Source organism: Bos indicus x Bos taurus, chromosome 6 (assembly GCF_003369695.1).
Source record: "Bos indicus x Bos taurus breed Angus x Brahman F1 hybrid chromosome 6, Bos_hybrid_MaternalHap_v2.0, whole genome shotgun sequence".
Lineage (NCBI taxonomy): Eukaryota > Metazoa > Chordata > Mammalia > Artiodactyla > Bovidae > Bos > Bos indicus x Bos taurus.
Genome location: NC_040081.1, coordinates 116143565 through 116150578, shown reverse-complemented (window position 1 = coordinate 116150578; position 7014 = coordinate 116143565). Strand labels below are relative to the sequence as shown.

The 7014-nt window shown below is 54.0% G+C and overlaps 1 long non-coding RNA gene across 2 annotated transcripts; it reads left to right on the top strand.

The window, feature by feature from the left end:
* The first annotated feature begins 36 nt into the window (after window positions 1–36).
* On the top strand, window positions 37–1933 carry LOC113894685. Of its 2 annotated transcripts, none has more exons than XR_003511633.1 (2): window positions 37–309; window positions 659–1933. It is a non-coding gene; the product is annotated as an uncharacterized LOC113894685 (long non-coding RNA). The 2 variants fall into 2 exon arrangements; XR_003511634.1 differs by having other exon boundaries at window positions 37–433.
* The last annotated feature ends 5081 nt before the right edge of the window (window positions 1934–7014 follow it).

Below are 7014 nucleotides of genomic sequence, written 5' to 3'. Positions count from 1 at the left end.
CCTGCGGCGCGCTGCATTCTGGGCTGGCCGCTCGGCCTCGCCGGCTGGTTGACCGCGGCGCACGCGCGCTGCGTCGTTCCGCGTCTGCGCCCCCGCGGCGGTAGCGCGGGCGTGAGGTGGCCGTGCGGCTGGAGAGGACTCCGCAGGGTCGCCTGGCACCTCCCTCCCGGGCCTCTGGGGACGGGCCCCGCCGGGGAACGGGGGGCGTCGGCGGCCGGGCCTATCCGGCTGAGCCCCCTGCTCGGGCTCGGCCCAGTCCGGGCTGTCGCACGCCACACCAAGAACCCCGGCTTCAGGGCGGCGTCCCTGGTACGCGGGTCCTCCCCGCTGGCCGCTCAGGCGCTTGCTCCCGGGCGGCAGAGACTGCGCACCCCCGACCTTTGTGCCCCGCCTCCCCCTCCCCACAGCTGGTCGTCGGGGGGTCGATGATGAGGTGATGCAAGAAAAGCAGGCTGGGGGCCGTGGGGGTCGGCGGCTCCCGGGGCCCAGGGGTGGCCACCCCAGCAGGTCACCCCCACCGGCCTGCACGTCAGCGCTTCCCGGGGAGGCCCCACCCTGCTCCGCACCCCACCTCCAGCCTTTGCCCCTCTCAGGCCCTCCTCCGCCTGGAAGATCTTTTCAGCCGTCGCCCCTCTCTGTCCGCCTGTCTTGTTCGCAGAGGTCATCCCAGGGCACCACTTGGCGAGGTCCTGCACCTGCAGCAGTGTGCGCCTGTTCTCCGCGGTGCGGGAGTGTGGAACTCCTGATCAAAGCCGGCGCCCCAGTCTTCAGCAGCTGCTGGAATGGCAGTCTCCCCAGGAGGCTCCCCCAACACTCAGCCCTTACTGTCAAGAGGAAATAGCTTGCCAGAGCTGCCAGGTGCTGGGCCAGGTTGGCCGCAGTCCCCACCTCAGGCGGGAGAGGGTGACGCTTGTCAGTGCAGGGCACCTTGAAGATGTCAGAAGTGCCTGTATTGGCCCTGGGCGGTGCGTGCTGTGGCCTTAAATACAGGGTTAATCTAAGCTCACAGATACTTGAAATCCAGGCCCCACCCCGACCCCTCACCCCCTTGCCAACAATCCATAAAGCCGGGTTCCTATCCGTGCCTCAGGATGGGGAGGGGAGAAGGGGGTCACAAGGAAGGATAGTCCTACCCCTTCCCTGCCAACCGAGGGCTAGGCCCGAGCCAGGGCCAGCAGGCCCTCAGAGTTGGACAGGACTGGCTTTTTAACGCCCAAAGGGTAGGAGTATGGCTTGTCTCAGTACTAGGAACTGACATTGGCCCTGAGCTGCCGAGCGCTCTGCCCCAAAGCTGTCCCCCACCTGTTGAGAGGCAGAGGGGGTGAGAGTCAAAGCTGCTCCTTGGTAATGCTTCAGGGTTCCACCTGGCCTGAGACCGGGCGGAGCAGGAGGCAGTGGCCAGCCAATGGGCACGAGAGTCAGTCAGCAGGACTTCAAACAGCAATGCTGCTCCCCTGCACTTGGGATGGCACCCTTGGCCCAGCCGGGTGGAGTGGAAAGGAGAAAACCAAAACGAGGGTCGTCACAGAGGGGTGGGGGCGCCGAGCCTGGGGCCTCCGGGCACCATCTCTGACGCTGTCTGCAAACTGGGCAGGGTACAGTGTTAGAGAAACTTGTTTCTCAACCATCAGTAGCTTTACTGGGTTTCCTGATTGCTATAGAAAGAATGTATGCTCCCTGTAGCCATTTCAAGTCTATAAAAACAAGTACAAACTAACAGAAATCTGGCGTCCTGGTGGCGGCTGGGAACACCCTTAATGCCACATGAAGTCTGCCTTCCTGCCCCGCCTCTCTTCAGGCTACAGTCAGAATGCAGAAGCTGGTGCAGTGAGTTTAAAATGAGCTCTTTCTGCCTTTTGCTTTTTTCTCTTTGGGAGGCTCCCTTTTCCACCCCACACACTGTACATAAACTTTCATAGTCGCTGCACATTTACACAAGTGTCATTTGTGTCAATTTACACCTTTTTACGGAGAAGGCAACGGCACTCCACTCCAGTGCTCTTGCCTGGAAAATCCCATGGACGGAGGAGCCTGGTGGGCTGCAGTCCATGGGGTCGCTGAGGGTCGGACACGACTGAGCGACTTCACTTTGACTTTTCACTTGCATGCCTTGGAGAAGGCAATGGCACCCCACTCCAGTGTTCTTGCCTGGAGAATCCCAGGGACGGGGGAGCCTGGTGGCCTGCAGTCTATGGGGTCGCACAGAGTCGGACACGACTGAAGCGATTTAGCAGCAGCAGCACACCTTTTTACTCAAGTGACAGTTGAGAGAAAACAAGGTGGGATGTCCGGGAAGCACACCTGCTCCACTGGGGGAGGCTAGAGGATCAGGTTAGGAATCGGGTTAAGGAGTCAGGTTAGAGATCACGGGAGGTTAGAGATCAAAATAGGGATCGATCAGAGGTTCAGAATAGAGATCCGCTTAGGGAATCAGGTTAGGGGTCAGAATACCGGAAGAGGACTGTCAGGACTGTGTGCTGTTCGGCCACGCCCCAGGTGAAGGCGGGCAGAACTGGATTGGACCAGGTTGCGGTTTTGCCCAGAGGTGTGATGAAGGGAGAGGGCGGAGTCACGGTGTGTGCAAGACAGGGGCTTTATGTAAGACTTAAGGGAGCTCGAAACTGGGGAGGAGGGGAAGGCTGGAGGAGATGGGGGTGGCTTGGGACAGCGGAAGGTTGCAGGGTCACCGCCTTGTGGGGCCTTTTGAACCTGTAGGGAATTTGAGTCGGGTACCAGGGCAGATGAGCTGGCAAGAGGCCTGCTTATGAATACAGCGGACGGTGGTGGTGGGCGTGGCCTGCACCGGTGAGCCCCGGAGAAGGGCCTGAGGCGAGGCTGGAGGGCACGGCCTTTGGGGAGAGGGCCCAGGTGTGCCTTCCTGCAGCAGGCTGCCACGCACAAGCAGGGTACCCTCTGCTCAGGCGGGATGGTGGCTGTGGGCTGGATATGGGAGGGAACGTGTGTTTGAGTCCCGAGACCCAAGGGTAGAGTGCGTGGGGCCGCAGTCGCACCTGCTGGTTCCCGACAGCGACACCCACCCTGTCCCCACCTCTTCATAGCAAAGCCCTGGGTTTACTGGAAAACCTTTCTACAAATCTTCAAATGCTTTAATTTTAAAGTTTAATTTTACCTCAGCGTGCGTGTAGTGAAGTGTCCAAGTCCCAAGTGTGCAGTCTGAAGCATCTTCCGTCATGCACACACCCGTTGGGCCCCTACGCTAATCAAGGCAGCAGGGCGCCAGCCCTGCAGACACCTCCCCATGCCTGCTCCAACGTCACCCCTTCTCAGAAATAACCTCTGTTATAACTTCAACCTCAAAAATCCCTTCAGCAAACTGCCCTGGTGGTCCAGTGGCTAAGGACTGGCCTGCCGATCCAGAGGGCACAGGTGCAGTCCCTGGTGTGGGAAGATGCCACGCGCCTGCCAATCCAGAGGACACAGGTGCAGTCCCTGGTGTGGGAAGATGCCACGCGCCGCAGGGCAGCTTAGCCCTTGCACCACAACTACGGAGCCTGCGCCCTAGAACCCGCCAGCTGCAGCCCCAGTGCTACAGCTGCTGAACCCAGGCACCCCAGAGCCTGTGCTTTGCAACAAGAAGCCACCCCAGTGAGAAGCCCCCGCGCACCGCAACCAGAGAAAACCCTCGTGCGGCAGTGAAGACCCAGCCCAAACCAACAACAAGAACAAAAAAACCCCGATGTTATAAGAAAGTAACTTTTGCTTGTTCTTTTACTTGATATAAATGGAATCAACTAGTGTGCCTGTTAATACTTAAAAAGAAAATCTAGCTGCTTTCACTTAGCATTTTGTCTATGGAATTCATCAGCATAACAAACTAATGGGTAACGTTAGTTTGCTGTTTTTCATTGTTAGGCAGTGTCCCATTATATGAATATGCCTGCTTAGTCGCTCAGTCGTGTCTGACTCTGCGACCCATGGACTGCAGCCCGCCAGGCTCCTCTGTCCATTGGATTCTCCAGGCAAGAATACTGGAGTGGGTTGCCACTGACTTCTCTGGGGATCTTCCTGACCCACGGATTGAACCTGGGGCTCCTGCATTTCAGGTGGATTCTTTACTGTCTGAGCCACCAGCGAAGCCCGCTTATATGAACATACAGTTGATTTATCAGCGCTGTGGTTGATGGATCCTCCATGTTCGGCCGTTCTAACGAATGACACCGTTAATATTCTCGCGTGTGGCTTTGCTGCACGCACTTAATGCCTCTGATAGAACTTCTGGTCTGAGGCTGTGCTCAAGCTCAGCATTACTAAGTACTGACAGCTGGTTTCCAGAATGTTCCTACCAGCTTACCTGGCCACCAGCGGAGCAGGAGCCCAGGTCCCCAGAGTTCCAGTTACTGTGATGGTAATCACTCTTGAAGGTGGGGGCACAGCGTGGCTCCGTCTTGCATTCCTCTCATGAGTAAGGATCTTGAGGCACTTTTTCATATACGTCTGAGCGTTTGGACCTCTTCTTTGATGGAGTGCCTGTGTAAGGCTGGTTTCTTGTCCATTTCCCCATTGGTCATCTGCCTTTTTCATTCTGGCTTGTGAGAGTTCTTTGTATATTCTAGATATGGGCCCTTAGGTTATATGTATTTCAAACATTTTCTCACTCAGGATTACCTTTTCAACTCCTAATGGTGTCTTATGATGAAGAAAACTTGATTTTAATGCTTTAATTTTTTTTTTTTTTGGTGACTGCTTTTTGTGATTAAAGAAATCTTTGCTACCCGAAGGTTCTGAAGATATTCTCATGTTTTATTCTAGAAACTTAATTGTTCTTTTTTTTTAAGAAAAATATTTATTTTTGGCTGTGCTGGATGTTCGTGGTGTTCGGGCTTTCTCTAGTTGTAGAGAATGGGGCCTGCTCTCTAGTTACGGTGTATAGGCTTCTGCTTGCAGTGGCTTCTGGGTGAAGAGCACAGGCTCTCGGGCTGCTCTTGGCTCAGCAGTTGTGGCCACGGGATTAGTTGCCCTGAGGCATGTGGGATCTTCCTGGACCAGGGATCAAACCAGTGTTTCCTGCATTGCCAGGGGAATCCTTAACCCCTAGACCACTGGGGAAGCCCCAATTGTTCTCTTTCACATTTCGGCTTGTGATAATTTGAATGGTGTTTCTTTGTTTTGTGTGTTGCAAGGCAGGGATCAAGGATGATTTTTCCCCTGTGGGTACAGAATGGATCCAGCACCGCTAAATGGAAAAGACCTTCTCCCTTCACCTTCTGTAGGCAGAGTAGTGGTCCCCGAAGACTTCCACATTCCATCCTAATTCTGGGACTTGCAATTATGCTACTTTATACGGAAAAAGGGATTTTGCAGAAAAGGGGATTATGTGAAGGATCTTCAGATGGGAGTTTCCTCTGGATTATTCCACTGGGCCCAGTGTAACCATCAGCTTTCTTAGAAATGCAAGAGAGAGACAGAAGTGAGGGGGCAGGGCGGCCTGACCACAAAGGAGGAGACCGGGGTGATGGGTGTGAGGGCTTTCAGGCAGCCAGTGCCTGCTTCAGTGGGGAAAGTAGGGCCTTGAGCCAGGGAAGTGAGCAGCCTCTCGAAGCTGGAAAGACAAGGAAATGAATCCTCTCCTAGCCGCCCCCACCCCAAAGGAATGACGACACTTGATTTTACCACAGTGAGACTTGTGTCAGACTTCTGGCCTACAGAACTTTACGATGATAAATTTGGGTGGTTTTAAGCCACTGAGTTTTAAAGAATTCGTTACAGAAGCAAATAACTAACCTATCCCACTGAACTGCAGGGGTGATTTTGTCGTAAATTAGGTGGCCACTGGCTTGCTCTTCAAGCTTACTCTGGATGTTCCTGATGCGGCAGAAGTCCCTCGCTGCAGTACAGTAACATGGTCCCTCTGACAACTGACAGATTCTCCCCTGCGCTTAGGGCAAGATCTTTTCCTGACTGAAGGTCGAAAGTGTATTCACTTATATCCCCTACCAAAAGATTTGAACATTTCCTTTTCCTGTTTAAGATGTTGATCCATTTAGTTTCCAAGCATTCTTGCATGTAGTGTGAGGTATAAGCCCAGCTTCATTTTTTTCACCTTAACGATAATTTATTTTCCCAGGCTTCCTTATTGTTTTAAAATTGTATTTATTTATTTATTTTGGCTCTGCTGGGCTTTTTCCCTAGTTTCAGGGGTGGGGCTACTCTCCAGTTGCGATTCATGGACTTCTCCTGGTGGCTTTTCTTGTTGGGGAGCAGGGGCTCTAGGGCACACCGGCTTCGGGAGTTGCTCTGTGGCGTGTGGTATGCTCCCAGATCAGGGATTGAACCTGCACCTCCTGCGCTGGCAGGTGGGTTCCTTACCACAGAGCCGCCAGGGAAGGCCCCAGGCCTCCTTACTGAATGGTCTCTTTTCGCCCAGTCTGCCACGGCCCTCTGCCACGTGTCCAAGTTCCATCTGTCCTTGTCATTCCTCGGTCAGCTGTTCCCTGTACCGCCACCTCACTCCTGGTGGGTCCCCCTCAGAGGCACAGCCACCCAGAGGCTAAGGAGTCCCCTACGTGAGACTCAGACAAGTCATTGTTTTCACAGTGCTCTTTTCTTTTTTGGACAGACTTGGTAAAAGAGTGACATTTGGACTGCCGTTGTTCACGACCAGTGTGTCTCTTTCCAAAGTATTTATCTGGTTGTGCTGGGCCTTTAGTTGCAGCATGAGGGATCTTTGTTAGTTGTGGGATCTAGTGCCCTGACCAGGGATCGAACCCCGGCCCCCTGCATTGGGAGAACCGACTCTCAGCCACTGGGCCACAGGGAGGTCCTGAAACTGCTGTCTCTCTCCTCCCTGCCGGCCCCTCTGGTTTGACTGTGAAGGGTTTGCCTGTGGTTCACATCCCGACAGACTGACTCCTGCTTGGGGTTAGCTGAGCTTCTTGGATATGTAAGTCAGTGTTTTTGTGAACTTTGGAAAAAACTTGGCATTATCTTGTCAATGTTTTTTTTCTGTCCCATTTCTCTTTTTCTCCTTATCAGGTTCCAACACATATGAGTAAA